The 26,643-nt window shown below is 38.7% G+C and overlaps 1 pseudogene; it reads left to right on the top strand.

The window, feature by feature from the left end:
* Positions 1-15,110, top strand: part of LOC127028107 (protein hinderin-like) — a 48,898-nt pseudogene extending 33,788 nt beyond the window's left edge.
* The last annotated feature ends 11,533 nt before the right edge of the window (positions 15,111-26,643 follow it).

The raw sequence follows: 26,643 nt of genomic DNA on the forward strand, positions 1-26,643 counted from the left end.
TTTCTAATGTCCATTAATGCTTATTCTGAGGATCAGAGCTCATTTTACTGAGCCATTTAGTCAAACCGTGTGATTATTTAGAAAGTTAATTCATGCATACTAAAATCTAGCTTAAGTAATGCAGAGGGTAGGAGGTAAAACTCTATGGAGACGATAGTCCTTTTTGTTATTTAATGATCAGCCATAATTAACTTGCAAATTTGAAATAATTAGAACAAATTAAAGGTATTTAACTTTGCCTCCCTAAAGAAAAATTCAAATTGCACCAAATGCAGCTTTAAATTATTCAAGTCTTAGAGGTCTGTGCTGGGTTTTTTTACAATGCCTTTTCTATGATGAGAATACCAATCTGCTTTTTTTCAGAAAGCATCCTATGAAGTAATTGTTCTTTGTGTCTAATAAATGACAGCTATTCTTCTTTGTAAAAGTATTTCAGTCTCTGAAGACTACATCAGCATTTCCATGGCATTTTAATTCAATAAAACAAAAGGTTAATGTTTTTCTACTTTTTAAGGAATGCAAATACTAGCAGTATTCAATGGGTCCTGATCCTGAATGACATTTAAAATTTGCCATTCACGCTCAGCAGGGATATCGCGATATGAGGCGCAGACAAAATGGAAAAATGTTCAAGGTGTGTTTTCCTTTGTTGGTGATGTACTTCAATATTCACAAGGAGGCAGCAGTGCTGAGACTCATTTCTTTTCTGGCGATGCTACTCTACAACTCCTGCCTTAGTATGTAGGTTAGGTAGGTTAATAAGGTCTTTATTTAGACAGTCTTCTCTGTTGTGTAGTTTCAGGGAATAGCATAAAAATTCATCAGATATCGTGGTGCCCTGCAGGAAGTCCTACTAACCATGCTGCATTTGAGTGATATGATGGATTGCTGGATTTGAAAATAGAGGACGACCTGTTTTGTCACTTAATCTGTCTACCTGTACATAACTGATCCCTTTGGACCATATGTTAGTTTTAAATTTTCCAGGTTGCAATAGTCACTTCATTCGTTTTATTAATTATTCCATAGGTGAATGAGTAACTTTGTTCTGAAATAGGTTTTTTCCTTACACTTTCTTTGTTCAATTTTGGTATGTTGTTAATTATTGAATTTTTGCATCTCTCTGCGTTATCCCTTTCCCTCCTTGGTGTGCACACCTCTCAGATTAAGTGTTTGTCATTTTAAGATTTGACTCTCTATCCTTACTTGAGCAAAACTTTAGACTGAGCTTTCTTTGATTAAATACTAAAGAACCAGGCTCTAATTCATTCTTTAGTGAGCTATAAATGCAAATACGCTTGCTTTTGTTATTTCCTCATAAATTAGCTTCTGTAACTTCATCTTGGTGTCTGTTTCTGTTTGAATTGCCTCTGCCATAGCGTCATTTAAACCAGAACTCGGTATTCTAGAGGTAACCGCACCATGTAAAAGATATCGCAGTGGAGTAATTGCCTCCTCGTCTACAAGTTAAAGGTCACTGTCTTCACAGGTGATCTGTAGGTTGTAATTAAATGTACTTTAAAAACTCAGAAAGCATCCAAATAATGACAACCTCAATGTTTTTAAATGCTGTTAATCATCCAAGTACAGGCAAATGGAATATCAAGTCCTGTATTATCAGAGAAATCTGGTCAAGTATTACACCTTTAAGCCTCTTTAAACAGTTATTAGGGTCGAAACCCACCTCTTGCTGTACTCTGGGTTGCAGGAATTAGTAGGTTAATAATTTCATATAATTCAAATAAGATACTAATTTAGTCCACCATAAATTTTAATAACACTTTGCAATATTATTAGTGGCCACACAGTTTGAAGCCCTAAAGTAAACGGAGGTTATTCAGAGAACTTTTATCCAGCACTTCAGCCAGTTATTATAGGTCATGAGCCATTATATAATGTTCTGCATTAATAATACAGGAGTAATACTAATTGTCTAACAGGCGCAGTGGGCCCTATTAAACAATGGCTTATACAGCACATTGATTTGAAACTTTTAATTTAGCTATCATTCTCTGATGGGAACATCAGATATCTGCTTTTTCCTCAGATGTACAATAACTTCAGTAGTGTAAGCTTTTAGGTAAAAGATTCTTGTGAATCAACCTCCACAAAGTGGTATCCCAAATAATACAAACTCAGTGGCAGTCTTTGGGTAGCCCATGTAAAATTGATGCTTAAACAGGAAAAAGATTTGTATAATCTTCTGTTAACTTAGGAAAGCTGTATGTCACTCCCATGCTTGCAAGTAGAGCAGTATAATCTTGGGATGAATTGGATTTCTTCATGTGGATAATCCAAAGTTTTTTTTTTTTTTTTATGCTTTTAATTGCTTTTTATAACGGTGATGGGGCTAATGATGTATACGTGTTGGGAATCCTCATTTAAAGCAGTAGTCGTTTCCCAGAGAGCAATATTTGAAAGAGGTAGATTGTCTTTACTGAGAGAAAGATGGGTCTCCATAGCCTCCTGTCTGCCCAAAATGTTTTGTGATTGCCTGTGTCTGCAGAGACTGAAGTCATGCTTGCTCCACATCACCAAATTTGCATCCTGGCTCTATCAGTGCAGTATTTATGATCTTGTGCAGAAGTTAATCTTGAACCATACTGGTTCTGGTTAGCTTTCTCTCTTCTTACTCTACTTAAACTGCTGCACTTGCTGCACCAGATACTCTCCCACCAGTTTGCTCATACATTCTCTATCCTGCTTACAAGTTATTCTGTTCATTCATCTCGCCTCTTTTTGTCTCATCTCCTCTCATCCCTTTTCTTCTTGAATCAATGTATCATCTGCTTCCCTTTTGCAAACGATGACTCCAGTTTTCTCTTCACATATTCTTCTCTGTTTCCCCTTTTTCCTAGCAGAGTGAGCATTTTTTTTAATTACTCTTTCTTCCAACCTTGTTCCACTGTGCTGGACAAAATACTTTCTGTATCTTCATCCCACTTGTCCTGTCCTAACCACTCAGGAAATCCAGGACCTAATGCTTTAGGGAATGTGCCAAATATCACAAAACTTCAAATATAATTGTCAGAGTGCTGCCAGCTGCTGCTAACCAAAGAGTCCTGCTAAAGTAGGTTGGTAACTCTTCGATCCTTAGGCATCCTGCTTTCAGACACTGTAAATGGATTCAGCGAGAGCTCAACCAGCAGCATGACGGTTACGCTTCTGGAGAGTGAAAGTGGGGGAGAGGGCTGGGTGCAGTGTTAAAAGGGCTGAATGTATCATGTAATAGTGTGACCTTTCTTTCCTCCCAGTGTACCAGTGTTGAAACACGAAGATTATTTTCTGGGGACACCACCAGTGAGCAAAACCTCCAGAACACCAGGGAGCAGTGGTAGAAGCAGTTCAGGGAAGAAAATGGTTGATTTGGGTGCAAACATGGAAGATGGGCAAACCCTTCTGATGCAAACCAAGAGGGAAGGCACCAAGTCAAGGAAAGGTAAGGGGAAGCATACTGTATTGCAGGGCCATGAGTGTGCTGATGGCATTTAGAAGTTGTATATATGTGTTCAAGAGCATAAAATGCACAATTAGAGGGAGAGGATTGCAAGTTGCTTAAAACAACCCAAGCTACGTTTAAAGTAATAAAAAGTATAGAAAGCCTTGTAAATAACAAGTGATCTTCTTGACTGGTGTTCCTGATGGAAGGGAAAACATAGCCCTTTAATCTCAAAAAGCTACTTCAACAATTCTTTTTCCTTTCCCAGCAAGCAGAGAATAAGTGCAATGGGGCTTGCTCTTGAAATGTAATCTTCTTCACATTCTTTTCCTCCCCAAGTAATGGCTCCACCATCACAACCTGATATTTTGCCACACAGGGATGTCTGTACAGCTAGAATCTATCCTGCTCTTAGCTTAGTACCTCCACTTAAGGAGCAGAGAAGTAGTCTTTCTTAGGAAGAGAAAGGGTTGGAAACAAAAGCAGCTTGGATGTTTCACTGCCGAGCCTTGAACGTAATCCTTGGTTCAATTATGAGCTAGCTTTTTTTAATTTAATTTTATTTTATTTTAACTTGTCAGCCAGTTTGGCGTATATGTCACCATAAAAATAAAGAAAATGGCAAAATGAGAAGAAATGTGGTGCAGTTCTCAAAGGAACAAATAACTTGTGTTATTGGTTAAGACCATACCAACATTAAAAAGCAGTCCCTGTGAAGAAACTTTCAAAAGGGTATCATCAGCCTGGACCCAAACAGTGGCTGAGGTTAATCTCTTCCAAGGCACAGCTACAAAAGTTGGAAGCCTGTAAAGGGCTTGTGTCCAAAAAAATCAATTTCTAATTTGAAACAAAATAATTTTTGACTAACAGGGGTTCAGGACCCATTACTTTTGCTGTATAGTCTGCTGACATTTCACACTTTCTTTTGTGCACAATGAATCCTAATAGTCATTTTATAACATTGCTACACCAATCAATTTAAGCAAGAGAAAGCCGTTACAATTCTGCAAAGTTTCAGGGGCAACTTTCACCGATGGTTTTCTTTTATGTTTTTTTCAGCTATCATTATTTTTTTCTTCTCTCTTCCTCTTCCTTCTCCCTCCTCCTTCTCAATACTGTAGTGATGAAATTGAGATTTTTCACAGTTGGATGATGGGCTTTGTTCCTTGGATAGGGATAGTTCCAAAAAGTAATTTATTTTCCATAGATTCAGGGGGGAAAAAAAAAATCCAACCTAGCCTCTCCATTCGTTCATTCATTTCATTTTGTAGTACTTAGAAGTTACAAGCTGCACCTGGCTATTGCCCATAGCAACTGAGCTGCACCTATGCTGATTTAGTGATTGTAGTGGTCAGCATAATGTCTGAAGATGGTGGGTATCTTTTGCAAACACTTACTGGGATTGCTAGCTTTGAAGATGTAGAGCTGCATGGCAAAAATTAACTTATAAACATTGGCACTTGCTGTGATACCAGGTAAAGTTCAGAGAAATGCTTTCAAGCTGTGGAACAACCTCAGGTCTATTACTGATTTGAATGGCTTGTTTATCATGAGGCAAATTACCTAGCACTAATCACTGAAGTTGAAGTCTTCTGTATTTAGTACCTTTTTAATTGGCTTCCCTCCGTTATATGTTTGGTCTCCTTTAACAAGCATACACACATACTTGTAAAAGTGTTTTTTTCCATCTTTGGGGATCACCAGGGCACAATGTCAAGTTTCTTAATTCTAGTTAGCTCTGGACTTAGCTGTCTCTGTCCTTGCTTCTGCTGGATCTTCCCATGTGTTGCTGACCTGGGATTTCTGCTTCAGAATTTATTCTTTTATTAGGAAGCAATTATGTAGCATCTCGCAAAAATAAAACAAGGGATGCTAACACTGTTTTCTGGGGTGAATTCTATAAAAATATGGTATTTGCCTTACTGTGTCAGAGTGCTGAGCTGGCAAGCCTGGAGGTCTGTGTTGGACAGTGGTCAGTACCTGTTGCATCAATAGAAAGTCATCCCTCTGCTGCAGCACATTACACTGAGCTCTAGCTAAGCCATGCTATGTGGGGAAGGGGAATGAAGTCAACACGATGATATCTTGAGACATGAAACTTGATGTTATTTAGCCACATACCTTAAGGTGGTCTTTTAGTCAGAAGACAGCAGTGCTGGATACTGTATACAGAAACATGTCAACTGAAAACTTCTTGGCAGTCAGATATTAACCTATTGCTACAGAGGTTTATTTTTCTCATGCCTTGATCTGTCTTGTCTGTTTAAATTGTAAATTCTTCAGGATGGGGACTGTCTCCAAGCACACCTTAGTGCAGTGCCAGTGCTGATGTGGGCCTTTGGGCTCACTATATAATCTCCCTGTACCGCTGGGAATGGTGGGTGTATGTGGGGGACCATGCAACTTATGTGTCCTGGTTTCGGCTGGGATAGAGTTAACTCTCCTCTTAGTAGCTGGTACAGTGCTGTGTTTTGGATTTAGTGTGAGAATGATGTTGATAACACTCTGATGTTTTAGTTGTTGCTAAGTAGCGCTTATCTTAAGCCAAGGACTTTTCAGTTTCCCATGCTCTGCCAGCAAGCAGGTGTGCAAGAAGCTGGGAGGGAGCATGGCCAGGGCAGCTGACCTGAACTAGCCAAAGGGGTATTCCATACCATGGAACGTCATGCCCAGTATATAAACAGGGGGGAGTTGGCCGGGAGGGGCGGATCGTGGCTCTGGCATCGGTCAGCGGGTGGTGAGCAGTTGCATTGTGCATCACTTGTCTTTTCTTGGGTGTTATTTTTCTTTTTTTTTGTTGTATTCCTTTTCATTACAATTACTATTATTATAATATTATTATTATTATTATTCTTAGTTAGTAGTGTATTTTATTTTACTTTAGTTATTAAACTGTTCTTATCTCAGCCCACGAGTTTACCTTCCCCCCCCCCATCCCACTGGGAGGGGGGAGCGGCTGTGTGGTGCTTAGTTGTTGGCTAGGGTTAAACCATGACATTATGATAGTGTCCCTCCACAGCAACATAGGCAGTTGTATCAGGTTTTGGTGTTCTCTTGTTCAACTACCTTTGTTGTCTTAGATATAATTTTTTTTTTTATAAGATAAAATGATTAATCAGGAAACCATTCCCATGCTGGAATGGTTGAAGGCTTTACTGCCCACAGGACTGCTCACTTACTGTGAGTGCAGTGAGTTTGGACAGGGTGATTTCCTAATAAACCCACTTTTCCTTTCTCCCTGCAGATGTTTAGTAATGGGGAGAAGAGCATTGTTAACCTGGTCCCATCACCTTGTGGAGTGAAAGGGGCACTTCTGCTCTCTTTTCAGGGTAGAAGCTTACTGGATCAGCTTAGGCAATCAGCTTTTGTTCTTTCACTGTTGCTTTTTGTCTCCTATTTCTGTTTGCTCCTTAATTTTTATTCCTGTGCTTTAGCAGGTGTTTGTGTCTTGTAGCCAAACTTTTTTAGTTTTACCAGCAAAACTTTAAGCAGACAAAGCAATCCTCAAGTCTTAGATCTTTTCAGCAGTAAATTGTTTTTATTGGTGTCACCAGCAGCTATGTCAATTTGTACTAAAATCTAACAACTTGTCTAGTTAAAAAGCACTGGAGTACAGAAATGTGTGTTTCCCTTTCTGCCCTGGAAAATTTTGCTTTTGGGCTGGGAAACTAAACTAGATTCTATCCATTGCATTCTGCAATATTGGGCACTTCTCTACGTTTCTGTTTGAAGTCTTCCTCTTTACCCCCCTTCCTGAAATATCTCTACATTGAAACAAAGAACGAACTATTTTTCCCTTTGTATCTCTTTGGGGGACATAGCATCTGCATGATATTGTATAGCATGCATAGCTTTCCTTTCCATATGTAAAAGAAAAAACTAGAGAAGGAAAATTTTTTTAGCTCATAGAATCTGTACTTTTCCAGGGTCTGATTTTTCTGTATAGTGTTTGTTTTTCAGCAGGTTTTCTAATGTAGCTTCTTAGGGGTTCAGGATCTGGAACTTCTTCCCTTGAGGGAAGACTCTTCCCTACAATCGAATAGAGCAATTAGTTAATATTAGTGAAGCGCTTTGAAGATGTGAAGTACTATATAAATGTTAAGTATTATGAATATTAGTATTATTCAATTCATAAAGATTTCTTTCATGATTATCAACTTAGATTTCCCTTTACTTACTTTCATCCCATTACTGCTCGAACCAGCCTCAACCGTATTTCTTCGTTCTTAGTGTTTACACTTTCAAAATGTAGACTGCTGTATTTCCCCACTTTCTTCATGTTTTAGTTGTCTGTTTCTCAAGCAGAAATATACTGCTATTTAAATTTTCTCAAATGAGTCTTTAATCTACTTTAAATCATTCTTATACCAAGTTAACCAAATTGAAAATAGTATTCTTAACATTACCATTTAGAAGATACCTACAATTGCTTTGGGGGTAGCTTGCCTTACAAACTTACATCTAGTTTGTTTTTTGCTATTCTTTGCTACTCCAGGTTCTCTCCATTGGTGTCAGGATTTAGATTATTCACATCATATATGAGCTTTTTTTTTTTTTTAATTTTTTTCCCCAAGGGTGAATGTGTCTATTCTTTTTCCATGTTTCTTGCTTCTCTAGATCATCTGCAAGGTCTCCAGTCTCATATTGTCTTCCAACACCTGCAAATCTAATTAATTTGCTGTCATTTGTATCACCCCAGTTCTCTATGACTTCATAAATAATTACCCGTCACTTCATAAATTCATTAACTAATTCCCTTTAGCCCTGAAACATATATCCTTCAGACTAAAGAATTTGTATCTTCCCCCCCCCCCCCGATAATTTCTTTTCATCAGGTTTATATAGGCAGATGTTATACATCAACATGGTCTTCATTATCTCCTACTTGCCAATATTCCTTTTCTTTATTTTTTCTCATAGTTTATTTTAAAATTATTAGTAGCTTGGCCATTTTAGGATCATTATTGATTTAATCTTCTTCGTATATTCATAGACCTGCTTGCTCTTTGGTGTTTCTTTTCCCTCAATTGACTTGCATGCCTTTTTCAAGATGTATTTTTAAACATTTTTTTGTTTATATATGCACTTATTCAGGATTTCTTGCTACCCCTGTTTTATGTCTGTGCAGCCTAACAGCCTCAATATATTCCTACTTAGTTCTTGTTTTCCATTTCTAGCCCTGGTAATATTTTCAAACTTGGATCTTTGAACAGTCCCCTTGAGGCTGTATTGGCCACTTCCGAGTCCATATATTTTCTTTTTTGGAGAAATACATCTACTTTGCCATGAATGTAGTATGTTGACAGTGTGCCAGCCTCTTCTTGTATTAGGAATTGAATATATTCTCCCATGCTCACCAGATTTTTATTACTTTGGTATTAGTTTCTTAAAAATCTAGCTGCCTCATTCCACTATCACGTGAAATGATTTCTAAATATCTCGTATTCCATCATAAAGCCAAAAGTCTAAGCAAGAGGCTTCCAGTCTTTATATGCATACCCACTCTTCTCACCATGGATTGGCACACTATCAAGTTACCAGGGACACACAATCAACATATATCCCCATAATATTTCTAAGAGTTCCTTCACTGATAATTAACTATTTGTTAGGCGAGATTTTTTCACTGCATGGTACTGAAGCACAATGCATTATAGCAGGGCAATAAGAACCCCTTTTTTTTTTTTTTAGCCTCCCTAGAATACACCTTAAAACATGTGGTTTTACTAGATTGTATATATTTTTATACATCTTAAATCAATGCAATATTTTAAATAATCTTAATCCTTTGGACATCTGTAAATTTTGTGCTGAAACTGGAATTACAACCCTGTTGTGTTGCTTCATATTTCAGCATGAATGGTAGATAATGTTGCTGTTCACAGAGCTGAGAAATATTTAGGCATAACAGAATTACTTGAAGAGCTAAATACTGGTTTGACTTTAATTTTTGCTGAGACTTGTAGTTTTCCCTATATTTACTGTTTAGTTAAGTGATGTTGGTTGGTCAGAGCTAATTAGGCTAGATTAAAAAAGCTCAAACCCACAGGCTTTTGTGTAGTAGATCAGATTACTCCTAACTTGCCTATTCCACTTACCTCTGACTACCTGTATGCAAGTTGTCTAACTAAATCCTATCTATAAAACCCAGTTCGTGGGTGGGTGGGTGGAAGATGGAAGAAAATTGGCTGGACTGCCAGCCTCAAAGTGTTGTCATCAGTCCAGCTGGCAACCAGTTGCTAGTGAAGTCCCTGCTGTTTAACATTAACAACCTGGACAGCGGGACAGGATGCACCTTCCGCAAGTTTGCAGACAATACCAACCAGGGAAGCAGTCAATATGCTGGAGAGTAGGGTTCAGTATTCAAGGGACTTTAACAGACTGGGAAAATGTTTTGACAGAAACCTGTTGAGGTTCAACAAGGGGAAATGCCAGTTCCTTCAACTGGGTTGGACTGATCTCATGTAACAGGACCAACTGAGTGCTGACAACCTAGAAAGCAGTTTTGCTAGAAAAGAACTGGGTGTCCTGCTGAACAGCAAGTTGGACATGAGTCAACAGTGTGCCTGTGTGATAGAGTAACCAAACCTCATATTGGGCCATAAATAGCAAAATTGTGGTCAGCAGGTTGATGAAGTGACCCTTACCCTCTGATCAACTCTTGTGATACTGTATCTGTAGAGTACTATGTCCAGTTTGGGGCTCCACAGGGCAAGGAGAACATTGACAAACTGTAGGAAGTCCAACAGAGGCAACCGGGACAGTCAGGAGGCTGGAGCATATGACCTACTGGGAGGGGCTGAGAAAGCTGGGTGCGTTCAATCTTAAGAAGAGACGATTCAGCACAGATCTTCCTGCTTTATTCAGCTACCTAAGGAGAGGGTGTAGAGAAGAGGGAATGAGACTGTTCTTGGAAGTCATCAGCAACAGAGCAAGAGACAACGGAAAAAAGTTACTACTCAGGAAATTCTGATTAGCTATATAGAAAACATTTTTTACTGTGAGGGTGGTTGAACATTGGAACCAGAGAGGTTGCTCAGAGAGGTTGGATCACCATCAGTGGAGATATTCAAAACCTAACTGGACATGTCCCTCAAAAACCTGATCTTGTTGGCCCTCCTTTGAGCAGAGGATTGGACTACGTGACTTCCAGACTTCACCTTTCAACCTAAATTATTTTGTAATTCAAGGATTATTGAGGGGAAAAGAAGGAATGGACTAACAGGTCTATTTTATTGAAAGCAAAATACTGTTATAGTGACACTTACACTTGGAAAACTAACATCTTGTAGCATGTCATGAGAACTGCATCTGTGAAACAAGCTGAATCCTGTGGACCACTATAAGAAATCATAACAGTGCAAGTCTGTAAAACTTTGAACAGTAAGATGAAGGCTGTAGTGTGTGGTTTATTCTACAGATCTGATTCTACATGATCCTGAAATGCATGCTATGCACAGTACTGTCAACTGATAATGAGTTCTTTGATTGCCATTTGACTGTATATATGGCACTCCAAAAATGTTGCAACTTTTAGTCCCAGTGTTCTGTAATAATGCAGAATCATGAAATATCTGTCCAAAACTTACTAGCTTCTGATGTCTGGCTTGTCTTCACTTCATTCCACAGGGACAACTTCAGGACCTAGGAAGGATGCAGCCACATCTCCTGTGTTGATAGACAGCAGCAAAGAGCTTGCAACCACAGCCACATCACCAATCCAGCATGACACTTCACGGTAAGCTGGTGGGTAAGCTCTGGTTTAAGATTCTGCAAACACAACCATCAAATTCTCCTAGATGCAGGGAAGTGGCTGAATTTCTATAATATTTCATGTTAGCACAATCTGGATAATATAAACTAAAAACTGCCATATCCTTTTGACATTTATAGTAAGCCTTAAATTGCTTGTTAGAATAAGAAAAGCAGGAATATGCCAAGTTCTAACATTTTAATTTTACTTAGATTTTGAACAGAAAGTATTTTATGTTCCAAGTCCTGACACATTAAATACATTTGTAAATAATTTGAATGGATGGTGTTAACCTCTGTTAGGTTTTAAATCCATTTGAAGATTTTAATCCTCCTGTATCCCCCCCATATTTTATCAAATGACATTTCTTTTAAAATGTTTTGTACCAGAGTTATTTTATGTTTAATGACAAGCAACAAAATCACATTAAGTCAGCAATTCCTGATTATACTACATATCTGCACTAAATGCACTGGAAAAGCGGCATTATCACTTCTGCTCCAATGAAGAAACAGAAAGCATTGTTGTTACACTTACGAGTCTAAAAACAACTTGCCTTCTTTAGGCATGATTACAATTCTAGTGGTAAGTGCCTAGAAAAACAGCATACAATCCTTGCTTTTCTTAACCCACATTTTCTCATAATAAAAATCTTTAGTTAAGCAACAAAGTAAATGCAGATTAAAGTGGTGTAAAATACAGCAAATTCATACTAGTTAGATGACTGTGCAGTGGGGTGACAAGAATGTACGACCGTTCATAAGAAGAGTTAAATGTTTCTTGGAGAAGGAGAGGGCTTGAGTCAGATTTAATCTTCTCTTGGCCCAGTGGACTAAAAATGTATGCTTGATATCATCCCTGTATTCTTGGCAGCAGCTGGCAGTTTATTTCTATGTTTTGAGAGAACTTGCGATATATAATAGGTGAAAAACCACTATCAATATTGACAAATTTGTACTTACTTGCTATGAAAACACTTTTTTTTTTTTTTTTTTTCTTCTGAAGGAAGAGATAATAATTCTGGGAGGATTTAAGAACTGAGATAGATTGGGCTCTGTTTCCCACAAGTAACTGTATGTTTAAACAAACAGAAACCACAAGATTGCCTAAGCATTTCTCTTAGAAGCAAGGGTTACCTTTGCAAGCCAGTAATATCAGATAAAGAGTGTGTAAAGATACTGCTTGATACCGTCTAATAGTGATAAGTTGAGATTCCATTCAAGCACTGAGGAGTAGATATAATTATTCACATCATACAACAACTGCTCAGAAAAAGGAATTTTATTCAAGAGGATTGATGGTCCATTCTTTTCCATAGAGGGGAGTAAAATAATTTTTGAAATATGCTGTTAGAAATCATATCAGATAAAGTGATCATTAAAAAGAGTCTGATTAGCTGTCATCCTTAAAGGTTTATTTTACCAGTTGATGATAAATTTTGAAAAATCCTGTATTTCTGGGGTGCTCTCTCCCATGATTCCTCGCTTTCTTTTTCTCTGTTGGTGCTGTAAGTATAATTGACCAGGTTAAGCAGCCATGTTGTGCTTTCCCTTACTCATGGCCTTCTCTAATTGAAAATGGTAAATGGACAAGTATTTCTGTGGAGACCTAAAGCTGATCCTATCCTTCATCAAAAAATCTGCTTGGGCAGCAGATCAGTCTCAATTTATCACTGAATGGTTATAAGCTTAGACTGCAGGTTTAACTAACTAAATTAATCAATATTGAGAATTATTGCTGCTTTTGTGCCACTAAAGTTAGGGTTTGTCAGCATGTTTGTTATAATCTGTGATTTGGGGGAGGTTAACAGCTTAACCACAACAGTTGGCACGGGCCTGAAACTTGCAGCACAAAGCCCTAGCCTAAGAGCAAATTTATTTATTCGGCGGTATGTGTAAACCTAATTACTTTTGACTATTTAAATTTATAGGACTAGATTCAACTCATGTTTGTGCCAGCTTTAACTAGCACAAACCCTGGCACCCGGCAGCAGCAGCAATGGAAAGCCTGCCAGGGAGAAGGTGTTGGAAAGCGACAGAAGCTCCCTGCCAGCGCGAGGCATCAGGGTGCTAGCACAGCTTCTGGGGAGGGCTGGCTGGATAAGCAGGCATGGCAGGTAGAAGATGCGTTGGCTTGATAGCCTGTCTTGGCAGGGCTCTACTGGAGGCTTCAGTGTGTTACAGCTACCTCCTGCTTGACGAAGAATCGCTGCAGTGCTTTCTTCTCTCTCTCTGAATGAATCACGCCTGGGACAAGAAATAAGTGTCCCTAGAAGGTAAAGGTGTGTACTTTGAGAGCCTTAGTGCTAGACCTGTAGAAGGACCATACTTGCAGAATGAATGTGCACAGGGTAGTTTCAATGATATCTGTGAAAGAAAAATAGTATTTCTTTATCTGGCATCCTGAGTTGGGCTAACAGTGGATTTGTTTGCCCATCATGCTTCTATGCATGCCTGTCGCTGCTTTTCGTAATACGGCCAAGCATTGCATGTTTGGTTATCTAATGTTCTTAAGCCAAGTGTCTACACCTGCATGAGCCCCTTGAAATTATGTTCACAGCAGGTCTGGAAAGCTTTTCTACTCCGTGTGCTTATTTATCTAGACCAAAGCCAATATATTTGGAAAAAAAATCACAGCCAAGGTTGGGGCTGGGCAAATTTGGAAGAGTAAGTTTGTTCCTTACCCCTAAAGCATAGTTCCTCTGACTATCTTAAACATTACCTTTTTGGTGACCAGGGACATCTTTTTCATAACTGTTGTTTGCCAAGAAGAAAGACTCTGGTGTTTGGCTGTGAGCTGGAAGGGAGCTGGAAAGGGGAGGTAGTGGCATTTGTATGCTTTCATTTCGTAATGAAGAAGTTTTTACATAAACTAGATCTTACCTTAGGTATAATCAGGTACTGATTTCAGCAAAACAAGTGTTGTGTTGCAAAACAGAAATGAAACTGCTTTAAATCAAAGTATTAAGCTATTCTTTTTTATTAAAAAAAAAAGTTGTAAATTGTGCCTTGTGAAAGACCGTTTAATTTAATTACAGCCCTGGTGCGATTGTCAGGCTCTCCCCATGCAGAAACAGTTGTAGTGTTGAGTTTGGCACAGTAAGTCCTATAACACTGCAGGTAATCAAGCACTTAAAAAGACACAGGCAAAGGTTGTTCTGCTCACCATGGAAACAGATAATTCTCCTGTAACATTTTTCACTTTGGGCATCTAAGAAGTGAATTTAAGAACAGTTAGGTAAATTAAGGGATTGAGTGATAGCCTGGGATTTCAGCATTAAGCCTGTGTTTTCTTGTTGCAGTTTTAAATCGGAGCTTTAATGCTAGCTGAATGCATTGTCTTGGAGTGAAGTTTCTTGTAGCCATTAAAATAAGTGATTTAGAAGTTCCTGCAATATGAATACTATATTCGAGCTGTATTATTATCTGTTAGACTACAGTGGCCTGTTGGAGTTTTTATAAACAGGTTGTATTGTGTAAATTTGTGTTTAGGGACATTTTAAAAACAAAACTATTTACCCAGTTGCCCAGCACATCAGGTGAATGTGTATTCAGGGACTTTAAAGCAAATTAATATCTGATGTAAAATATAATGTGCAGAGTTGCATACTTAATAATGCACACTGGAATAGTCTAGAGTAGGTCTGTTATGCTGAGTATTAGGAAATACGACAGTGATGAGATTTAAGCTTTTGCCTTTCTTATGTAGTAGTTGCCTTTCAGATCTGCACATGTTGGATGCTTAAATACGGTTCTGCTCTTAAGATGATACTATGAAGTTCCTTCTTCTGTAGAGTCTAAGCAAGCACTGCCAAAGAAATAGATATTTTTTTTTTTTTCCCTTAGGATCAGACACCATTCAAGATTCAAAAGGAGGATGAGGAGGAGAAAGAAAACTTTCATTCCAGATCTAACTTAGGAACATTTAAAGAGATTAAAAGTCTGTTTGGAGTGGGGTGGTGAATGTGGTAGGAAACGCAAGTTTTGCCTACTCCCTGAGAAAGTGAGCAGCACAAAAAGTCCAATATAGTTCCATATGCAAGTGATAAAACCAGATGTTGGCAAATTAATCTCTCTTATTCACAGTGTAGGTTGTTAATTGTTCTCTCTGCTGGCTATCAATATAATGTGAAATTTTCATTCCCCATTCAAGATGGAAAAAAGTTGTGGCTGAAAATGTTAACATTTGCATTTTTATTTGTTGATTTATTTAAAGGACAGCCTCTCTTACAGCAATCCATCACTCAGTGACACCCCAAATATGAATAATGTATTGTAGACTTGCGGTTACAATGTGTAATAAGTGCTAGAGACAGTAGAAGAATGTTAACTATGTTGCAATGTAATATTTATCGACTCATTGTTTATTGCTTTCGAGGTTCAATAATACTGACCATAGGACATTAATATCACTTATCTTGATTTTAGTTGGGCACCTCTGTAGGTAGAAATAACCCATCTATCTCATACTTACAAAATAAATGTGAATTTTACAGCACTTTGTAAGAAGTGCATTATAGGTTTCTTTGCTTAGTGCTCACAATTCTCCTTTTCTGCTTTCTCATTTACTTATATCTGACATTGATCCCACTCCAATTGCCTGACCCAGATGGTGAGCACCTCAGCACTCTTCTAGAGACTTTATTTACTGGCTGCATTATGATCTTGTGCATCTGATGGTGTTTGGACCAGGTCTCTCTTCCTGTTAAAGACTAGTATGAAAAGAGACTGTTAGATAGTTTTCTAGTGCTTCTGTCTGAAAAGATGATGGCTGAGAGACTAAAACAGAGATAACTTCTCTTTTGGAAAGACATGCATAGCAAGTCTAAATCTCTCTTTTAGAGGATCGTGGCTATCAGAAATAGAAGTGTTTAATTAGGTCAACAGTTGTTATTATAGACTTGGCATTTATTTTACAGAGAAATTTTTAATCAATGAATAGAAATACATTAGAGCAATTTTGGAAGATTAGGATTTAAAATTCAGTGGTTTTGAGAACTAAAATTTTCTTGATACTCTACATAAGAAAAAAATTTGCAATAAGGCTATGCTACAGTAGCAAATCCATCAGTAGTAATCATTCCTATCTTCAGTACTTGCTCCAGAGTTCTGCTTCAGAAACTGATACAGACTGGGCAAACACTACTCCTTATCTACGCTGTTCGGTTATGACCACTAAAAGCTTTGAAGTCTCAGGGGTGAAATGCAGATGTGAACCCAGGACTGGGATCAAAACCAAATTTAACAATGGGAGATTTCAAGCTTGTGTTGAAATCAGATTTCACCTGTGAAGCCTGGCTCTTGGGGAAACTTGGAATTGGGTTCAGCCATGAAAATGATAAGCCTTGATTATATTTCGTGTTGTAGACATCAAGTAAATTTTGAAATTACATTCTGTATTTACATCTGAGGTTATCAAATTTAACACATCATCAGCTTCTTTTTCTTTACTGTGTGTAACAGGAACACCTATTTGTGTCAAAGCAGCCTACCTAATAGCTGCTTTGCGATAACAGTTTTGGTGTGTCCATTGCTGACAATGAAAATCATATTGGGAAATTCTGACTTGCAGTGCAAAAGGATTAATGTTAATTAGCAACTGTTGGCTGTAATTGTCACCCTCATTAAAATGCAGAATTATGTATTTCTTAGTTATAAATAACCTTTCTAATTGTACTTGATGTATGCCAGTTTAATCGAAAAGTACACTTGCAAACAGGCAGATATTTGCATTAATCTAACACTGGATCTGAGTCTTTTTTGATCGTCTTTTATTCCAAAGTTGACTAGTTGGGGGAGTTCTATTACAACTACATATCCTTTACACTTTTTTTTTTTTTTTTTATTCGGCTCTGTGGATCTGACAGGATTTTGTATTAAAATGAGGGGAAATGTCTTCTGGGAATGTTCAGTGCAACAGAAAATGTGTCAATTTTGAAGTAGTTGGCAAGATTTCCATCATTCAGTGGTATGGCAATAACTTGATTGTAGTTTGAAAGTAATAATAAGCAAAGGAAAATAGAGTACAAATCATATTATGAAGCTGGCTTAAAGAGTTAAGTCTGCTTCTTACCATCATTTTCATTGTTATCTTAATTACTTTTTTTACATTCCCCCCCCCCCGTGCTTTTGCAGGTTCTCAAATACCACGTTAAATCTTAAGTGAATGTTGGTTCACTGGATGTGATTCCTGTTTGCACTTGTAATCACAGCAATGAAAACTTAGTCTCAAAATATTTTTTTGAAAAAATATTTTCAGATTCCTTCTGTGCTTTGTTTTTGTCAAAAAACCTGATTTGACTGTGTTTTCTTCCTCCACTGATACTCCGAGTGCTCTACATTGTAGCTTTTCTTGGAATTACTGTGATGGCAATTTCTACAGAGCTTGGCAAATTAAGACCAGTCTTGGTTCCTCTCTTCACGGTTATCTAAGGAACTGTTCTGCATGGTTCTCTTCCTAGCACTGTAGTCACTTCTCTGCTCCTTCTCCTTCAGAGGAGTCTCCTCTTGGTTGTGTTTTTTTTGTTTGTTTGTTTGGTTGTTTTTTTTTTAGAGATGGGAGGAATTGAGTAATAATATATACAGAATAATCGCATCTTACTTTAAGAAGCCATTCTCCCAAAATATGGCTCTGTCATACTTCCACCACATTGCTTATGTGTTAATGTATTCCCCTTTTTCTCTCTCCTTCACCTGCCTGGGACTTTTCAGGCTGTAAACTCTTCAGGGCAGGATCCTGGCACAGTGAATCTCTGTGCCTGGTTGGTCCATGTAATAACGATGATTAACTGTGATGCTAGTATAGTTAGGGTGGAATTAACCTTGCTTATCTTGAGACAACTGAGCTAGTTACCCTCAGCTCCTTTTATGGTCGATGACTTATTTTAGGATCAGCTAAATCACCTTTTGGTGATACCTGTCTTCCCGTGGACTGTAAAATAAGCCTAGAGTAACGTGCACTGACACCTTATCTCTCTTATAACTGAATATGTGGAACTTATTTTAAGTTGTTTGTCATTCATATTTTGATTATGGATTGAAGGCAAATGCAGGGTTAACCTATGTGCTGCATGGTCAGCACCTTGCTTATTAACACAGTTTTAATGCTTGCGTTATAAATCAAAGGAGTAGGTACTGAACGCTCTGGGAGAGGGAGTGGATATGTATGATTGTGAACATACAGCATCTTCCTCAGTGGCGCATGAGCTTGTGACATGGTAACGTGTTTAATAAAAATTGTGGTGATGGAAAGCTGGGAAGGATGGAAGTTATCACTGCTTTGGAGAATCCTTTTTAAAAGTGACATGAAGTGGTGACACCCTGTAACTCAAACATAGGTGACCAGGATACTGCAGTGTTTCTGAGGTCTGAGCAGGGCCTTGCACCAGTCATGTCCTATCTCTGCTAGTCAAGCGTACTGTGCATCAGGAGATGGTCTCAGCAGACAGACACAGCTCTGTCTTCTCAATTATTTCCAGCTAATGAATTGCCTACTTACAAAAGAAATTCTTGCCTCTCTGTCACTTAAGGACATTAATCAGCTCTTTATACTATTTGATTTGCCCCATTTCCAGTTATATATGTACTTTTTTTTTCCTTTTATGATATTCTAATTTTCTGCCTCAATAAAGACATCCAGCTTTTGTTTTTACTACCATGAATAGCACAGTATCAGCAGCAAATGTCATCTCATTATTTGTCCTTTCTCTAGGCCACTTATGAATGTATTAAAGAGTTCAGGCCCTAACAGATTTCTGTGAGGCTCCACTGGTGACCTCCCTGGCCACTTTATAGCAGACCAATTTTAATGTTTTCTATTTATTTCCTGCCTTTTATTATTGGACAATATAATAATATTGTCCAAAACCAGGACAACCAGTTATCTATCCATTAATGGATTTTCCTCTTAGTTTATGGCAACTTTTAAGTCTTTGGTGATAGATTTGCTGGAAAGCTTTTGGAACTCCAGTTAGACTATATAAACTGTATTTTCCTTTTTCGGATGCATAATAATTCTACAAATCTAGTAGAGGTCCCCAGTGAATTATGACTTAATATAAAGACTCTTCACCAATATGTCAAGTTTATCGATTCTTTATTATAATTTCTATCAGTCTGTTTGTTCTAAACATCAGACCTCTTCATTTGTAGATTTCTGCATCACTCCAGATCCCTTTAAAAAACCCCTACATTTGCCAACTTTCAGTGCCCCAGAACTGAGGCAGTTTTAGGCTATTAGTTACACACTACAGTTAATAGTTCAGCTATTTCATACCTGAGCTCCTTCAGAAGTTTGAGCAAGTACCAGCTGATCCCAGCAATTTATTATTATTGTTCATTCTGTTGATTTGTTCTGTAATGTATTTATATGACACTTCAACTTGAGACAGGTCTTCCATCATGTCCTCTGTGGCTTCAGAAACTTCCTAAGTTCCTGCATAGTGAATGTGTCAGCTCATTGAGCTTTTCTGCTATGGCCTTATCAAACTTAGGTGTTCCTTTTTAACTTTATCTCCTCTTGGCTTTCACAGATACTCAAACTTCCTATTTTTGATATATTTAAAGTGGGATTTGTTAGTAGACCTTATGCTTTTAGCAGGATGACCCTTAATCTTTGGCTGTGATTTATTGTGGGGTTTGGTTTGGGGTGGTTTTTTTTGTTGGTGGTGGTTTGTTGTGGTGTGGGTGTTTTTTGTTTGTTGTTTGATCTATCAGTTTGTTGTTTGCTATTTTCTTTATTTGGACCTGAGTGGACATAACTGTCTCCTTTACTGTTCCACTTAACTGGTATGACTCTAATCTTTCTGAAGTCTTTCTCCATAGGTTGTGTGTCCTTTTTGGAGCCCTAATATAACTGTTAGACAAATGTGTGCCATTTGCATATGTTTTACCCTTTTGACTGCCCCTTTTAATTTCTTTTTAACACACTTTCTCATTTTTATGTTGTTTCCACTTCTGCAGTGAAAGACTGCTGTAGCGAATTTTTGCTCTATAGAGATGTTGAATCTAAGTACGTAATTGTGAGGGATTGAAAGAGTTAATGTCTGTCAATGTCTCAAACATTGTAGCAACCAAGGTACAGTCTGCAAAACAAAGAAAGACCTTAGCAAGAAGTTGGTTGGCATGGACACAGGGGGTGTGCCGGAGGGTGTGCAGTCCTGTGTTCTGGCAGACCCAGCCTGGTAACCCACCACATATGGCCAGAGGCCACACAAAGCTTATTTGAGGAGGGGGCTTGTAGCTCCTTGGAAAGTCCCTAAGACCACCACCCCAATAAGCCGCACATGCTCAGTAGATAAAGAACCCTCTGGAACACTATCATATATGCTGAGAACTGTCTAGAATGAACCCATATAAGTCTTCAAGAGGCGTGACTGTGGACGGAGATTTAGACTATAAAAGATACAACTGCAAAGAAAGAGCCACGTGGCACGCGCGCCCATCACCGGAGGATTACCGCGCTCGGGATCCAAGGGTGGTGACTGTCTCTTTTCTTTTCCCGCTCTTTCTTTTCTTTTCCTCTCTTTTCTCTCTTCTTGTGAACGTTTTGCTGCAACCCACGCTGCCCACCGTTATGCCTTCCACAGTTTGGATTGTTCAAATAAAGCGTTCAAAGTGATCGTTTGGTGTCGTTTCACCTTAATTTAGCCCAGGGGGATCCCAGAACCTCTACGACCCTCTGGTCTGTCCGGTCTGGGTCGTAACAGTAATGTTTGTTACTCTTTGGTCGTAACATCTGAGCAGTCCATTGCACTGCTCTGATGTGAGAGAGATTTCATGGAACAAGCAACCCAACAGACTAGGACTCTTTAGCTTGGAAAAGAGATGGCTAAGTTTAGGATACCTTAAAAGTTCATAAAATCAAAAGTGACATACAGAAAATGAATAGGGAACAATTCTTTATTGTCTTGTCTACTGGAGAAACTGGCGGGCATCAGACAGAATTGTGAGATGGCACATTCAGAGCATGCAACATTTAGACAGAGATCAGAGGTCCGGTTAGCCCGTATCCTGACTTCTTGTCGTTATTGCATTCTTAACTCCACGTACTCCAAGATTGTGTCATTGTGGTTTTCCTTAATTTATATAGCTTTTTAGCTAAAGTCATCCATAATATATGGACTGTAATAATGATTTTTAAATAACTACATGTTCATCTCTTAATGTCCTTGTTAAGACATTTCAGATGTGGAAAAACCCAATATCTGGGTTTAAGTCTCAATCTCATAACGTTACATATCTGGAATTAGTTCACTGATGTAAGTGGAATTACAATAGGACATAACGGAAGATTCATGCCCTGAGGTTTCATGGGTAACGTAATGAAACAACCAAGGTATCTTCCACATTTGGGTAGGGAAAGTCATGGCAGTGTTTCAGTGTAAAGAATATTGAACTGTTAAATATGTTTTTGTTTTGTAGGCTTTCCAGCATTACTTTTGGGAACCTTGAATCATGTAACATACCTTCTAGTTTTCTGATACAGATTTGAAGGAAACAAAGAGTTGATGCGGTAGTCCCTTGATCTTTATTCAAGCCGAGTGCACCAATTTCTGCTGTAGGTGTGACTTTTTTCTCTTCCTAGACCACATTTCCTTTTCAAAAACACACGCTATTGCATATTGTTGAGTTTGGCTTTGTGATGGGCTGTGACTAGAACGCTAAAGTTATCTCCTCAACATTTAGATAGTCTTAAAGGAAATAGTGTCTCGGGTTTTTTTTCCACCATTTGTTTCATTGTAGATACTGATTATATTTAGCATTTAAATTTCTCAGTGCAACTTGCTTCTAGCTCCTAGATAATTTGGGGTCACGTATGATAATTTTGATCCGTTTTGTGTTGTTTACAAGGTGGTACTTCATTTATGACCCTGTGGGGAAAAAAAAGGGGGGGGGGGAAGTTAAATTATTTCCTTTAGTCTGAATGTGTTGAGAGGGAAATAATTTGAAAACATAATGGAAAATTAAGTCTTTTACTGAAAATAATATTGTATCTTTGTTTTCTACCCTGTACAAAGTTAGTTCTGTCTGTTTTAATAGTGGTGCCTTAAGTGTTGTTTTTCTCCTTTGGTTCTTCCCACCTGTAAGTTTTAAAGGATTTTGTTTTGATACATACAGCTGGAGAACACAGCAAAAAAATTGCTTTTAAAGTTCTTTTTCTGTAAAAAACAAACATAGACATTCTGGAGTACTGTCGTGGTTTAACCCCAGACAGCAACTAAGCACCACATAGCCGCTTCCCCCTCCCCCTCCCAGTGGGGTGGGGAGGAGGATTGGAAAAAAAGTAAAACTCGTGGGCTGAGATAAGAACGGTTTAATAACTAAAGTAAAATAAAATATACTACTACTACTACTACTAATATAATAATAATAATTGTAATGAAAAGGAATATAACAAAAAAAAAAGAGAAATAACACCCAAGAAAAGACAAGTGATGCACAATGCAATTGCTCACCACCCGCTGACCGATGCCAGAGCCACGATCCGTCCCTCCCGGCCAACTCCTCCCTGTTTATATACTGGGCATGACGTTCCATGGTATGGAATACCCCTTTGGCTAGTTCAGGTCAGCTGCCCCGGCCATGCTCCCTCCCAGCTTCTTGCACACCTGCTTGCTGGCAGAGCATGGGAAACTTGAAAAGTCCTTGGCTTAAGATAAGCGCTACTTAGCAACAACTGAAACATCAGAGTGTTATCAACATTATTCTCACACTAAATCCAAAACACAGCACTGTACCAGCTACTAAAAAGAAAGTTAACTCTGTCCCAGCCGAAACCAAGACAAATACTAATATATAATTAATGTATTTAAAATCTTTTAAAGGAGATTCTCAAAGCCTCTAATGCCATTGTACTTTTAACTTTCATTTTTGCTTCATCTGCATTGAATCATCTTTTACTACTTAAAACAGCAATTGGGTTTATTGAAACATTTCAGTTGTTATTTTTTTAATAAAGATGAAGAAGTCTAACCTAATGAAATCACTGGAGTGAAATGAGAAAAATTTAAAAAAAATTAATAAGCTGAAGACTTGAACGTTTTATTAAGTCACATTTGGCTGTATGTTTCTCCATGTGTACCATCTTGGATCAGTAGGGTGAGAAACATGCCTTGTAAGGAATGACCTTTTGCAGCTGTTAGACTGACTTTTTCTGTTACATTTCCAGAAGGGTTACTGGAAACGCATTACCAATAGTTCTTGTGTGCATAACTTCTGTGCCTGTGATCACGAAATTGTGGTTTGAGATGAGCAGTAGTACTGAATTCAGATTTTTTTTTTTCCCCCATAGTTCAGACCTATAAATATATTTTGTAGAATGCATGCACGTCTGTCAGTCTATCAGGTATCTATGAAACATCATAATATACAAGCAGCTTTATGATTTATGAGTTTGCAGGCTTTTTCATACTCTTAGAAATAAAATGCTTCCTGCTCCATGCAGATTATCTGATAATTCACTGTTGCACTGTGTAGGTATATTTGTAGTATAAAGGGTGCAGTTTGTAACTTGCTTTGTAAGTCTTGAGCCTGATGTGGCATGTTCCTGTAATTGTGTCTGTGCCCCTGTACGTGGATCCACCAGGAATTTTTCAGGCTCCACTTTTCTTCTGATGACCTTGTCCTTGCTGAGGAGCCTATGTTGTTCCAGCACTGCCTTCCCTTTTTACTTTAACAGGTGAAGCAATTCCTAGAAGGACTTTAACAGTGCTCCAGCTGCTGCTCATCCCAGCTTCTGCTTGACTCTGTTAATTGCTCTGTGCATCTCTATTCTTATCCATATGCTTGGAATTTGGAACCTGCATATCCACCTTGTTTGTAGGCAACAAACCTAATAAGAGATATGTCCTGTCCCTCCCCCTTCCTTGCCAAGTTCAAATCTCTTTGTCTTCTTTTTCCTATCTCCTAATGGCATCTCAGCTCCTAGATTTCTAGGTGTGAAAGAAAAGTGTGCTTTCTTAACTCAGCCTGCAGTGACAGCTAGATATTACTGTGATGAGCATCTTAAGGAATGTCTAAGATCACTACAATGTATAAGCCTATTGTAATTATCCGTACAATTTTCTTGCTTTCACTCCTGTTTTGTTATGAACTTTTTAGCAGCAGACCATTTCTACCAGTGCACAAACCGTAACATCACATGACATTGACTTTACTCAAACCAGAAGATTTTTGTGCCAAGGTTGTAACGTTGTATCATTACTTGTATCTGTGTGAAAATTTTAATTTCACGCCCTGCGGACTTCACTGTCTCTGTGCACTCCTGCTCGTGTTGTTGCATAGAAGGGTAAGTCCCTGAGTCGCATTCATTTTGTAGTGTTTTTTTGTTTTTTGTTTTTTTAAAGTAAGAGTTCTGTTTCCTTTGAGAGGTCTTGCTGTAAAGTTAGCTGGGGATTTCTGCCAGAAAAATATTTGCAAGCTTAAAGTGAGGATACTAAAAATATTTTTACTAAGTTTCTTAAAGTGTGGATATGACCATCTTATTCAAAAAGAAAAAAATGTGTTTGGGGTTGTGTGCTACGCTATGATGTATTTGTACATGAATAGATGCAAGTGATTTGGTAAAGTATGTGGGCAGAAGGGAGGGAAAACCCTTGTTTAAATATGTCATCAGGTTTCCCATACATCCGATCTGGTTTTAATGAGTTGCAAACCTTTCTGGGCAGAAGCCCTTGGTTAATGTTTGGATTGATTTATGGGACTTCCTGGTTTGCAGGCATTGGCATTTTAAGCTTCCCTGGTTGCACCATGCCTGTACTGTATGGATAAGTCAGAGTATGGTCCTTGCTAATCAGTCCTTGCCCTTTTGTCATATGCTGTCCATGAGGTTTAATGTGTTTATGAAGAGAAATACCCCACTACAAAGTCACAGAATAGCTGAGGTTGGAAGGCACCTCTGGAGATCATCTACTCCAAGCTCCTGCTTAGAGCAGGGTCAGCTAAAGCAGGCTACTCAGGACTGTGTCCGTCAGGTTTTGAATATTTCCAAGGATGGAGACTCCACAACCTCTCTGGGCAACCTGTGCCAGTGTTCAACCACCTACATCATAAGAAAGCTTTTTTTCTTCCATTTGAATGGAATTTCTTGTATTTCAGTTTGTGCCCATTACCTCTTGTCCTTTTACTGGGCACCACCGAGAAGAGCCTGGCTCCATCTTCTTTCCTCCCCTAATCAAGTATTTATACACATTGATAAGATCACCCTGAGCTGCCTTTGCTCCAGGCTGAACAGTCCCAGCTCTCTCAAATCTTCCTTTCGTGTCAGATACTTCAATTCCTTAATCATCTTTGTTGCTCTTCACTGGACTCGCTTGAGTGTGTCCATGTCTCTCTTGTACTGGAGAGTCCAGCACTGGACACAGCACTCCAGCTGTGTCCCACCAGTGCTGAGTCGAGAGGAAGGATCACCTCCCTTGACCTGCTGGTAATGCTGGCCTTTGCTGGCTTATGTTCAGTTTTTTGTCTACCAGGACAGTGAGTGTCCAGGTCCTTCTCTGCAAAGCTGCTTTCCAGCCAGTCAACCATGGCATGTACTGGTGCCTGGGGTTATTCCTCCCCAAGTGCAGGACTTCATGTTTCCCGTTGTTGAATGTTATGAGATTCTTGTGGGCCCATTTCTCCTGCCTGTTGAGGTCCCTCTCTGTACACTTTCTGGCCCCTCTCAGCCTAGAATATATTCAGAAGAATATGGGAATGAGAGACTTAGCATCAGTCTCTTGAGCCGTTACATGCTCTGCCTTATTTTGTAGCGTATCAATGACCTTATGTAATTTCTGACAGAAACGTGGACTATCCGCAGGTGTATGGATATTGAAAAGTAATCCTGCAGATCCCGAGATCATCTTTGCTAGTTACTGCTGGGAATGAACAAACTAAATTTTCACTTCCCTGCCCATCTGTTCAGCAATTGAAAGTAGGTAATTTATCTCAGTGGGACGCCTACCACCTGTGTAAAGTTTTTGAAAGAGGTTGTTAGCGTGTGATGACTACAGCCAAGGGACACCAGGCCTGAGCGCCTTGTACTCCGTGCTTTACTGCTGTTTTTTTTCTGTAGGGTGCCTTCTAACTTGGTACTTGCACAGTGTCAAGCCTATTCAGTGCCTGTGTCCCTATGAAGCTTATGACGACGCTACCTGCTTTGCCACATGGCATGCTCTTCTGCCGACTGCGTGCAACTCCTCACCAGCAGTCGCCCCTCTTTGACATGCTAAACCAAGCACCACCAACACACTGTATTTTTTACAGCTACTGTTTTATCTCAGTGGCTTCTCTTGAATTATGTATCCTCATTGATGTATGAAATCTCAGCCACTTTAAAGATTACCCCAGAGAGTTCAGCACACCTGAAAATGAATGGAGCGGCAGATAGTCCCAACCCTTCCACACTGGAGCGCTGAATGGGAAGTTTTACAGCAGTTGGGTACTGGAATACAATTTTTATGGGAGCGTTG

The sequence above is a fragment of the Gymnogyps californianus genome, unplaced genomic scaffold (genome assembly GCF_018139145.2).
Source record: "Gymnogyps californianus isolate 813 unplaced genomic scaffold, ASM1813914v2 HiC_scaffold_181, whole genome shotgun sequence".
In the NCBI taxonomy this organism is placed as follows: Eukaryota; Metazoa; Chordata; class Aves; order Accipitriformes; family Cathartidae; genus Gymnogyps; species Gymnogyps californianus.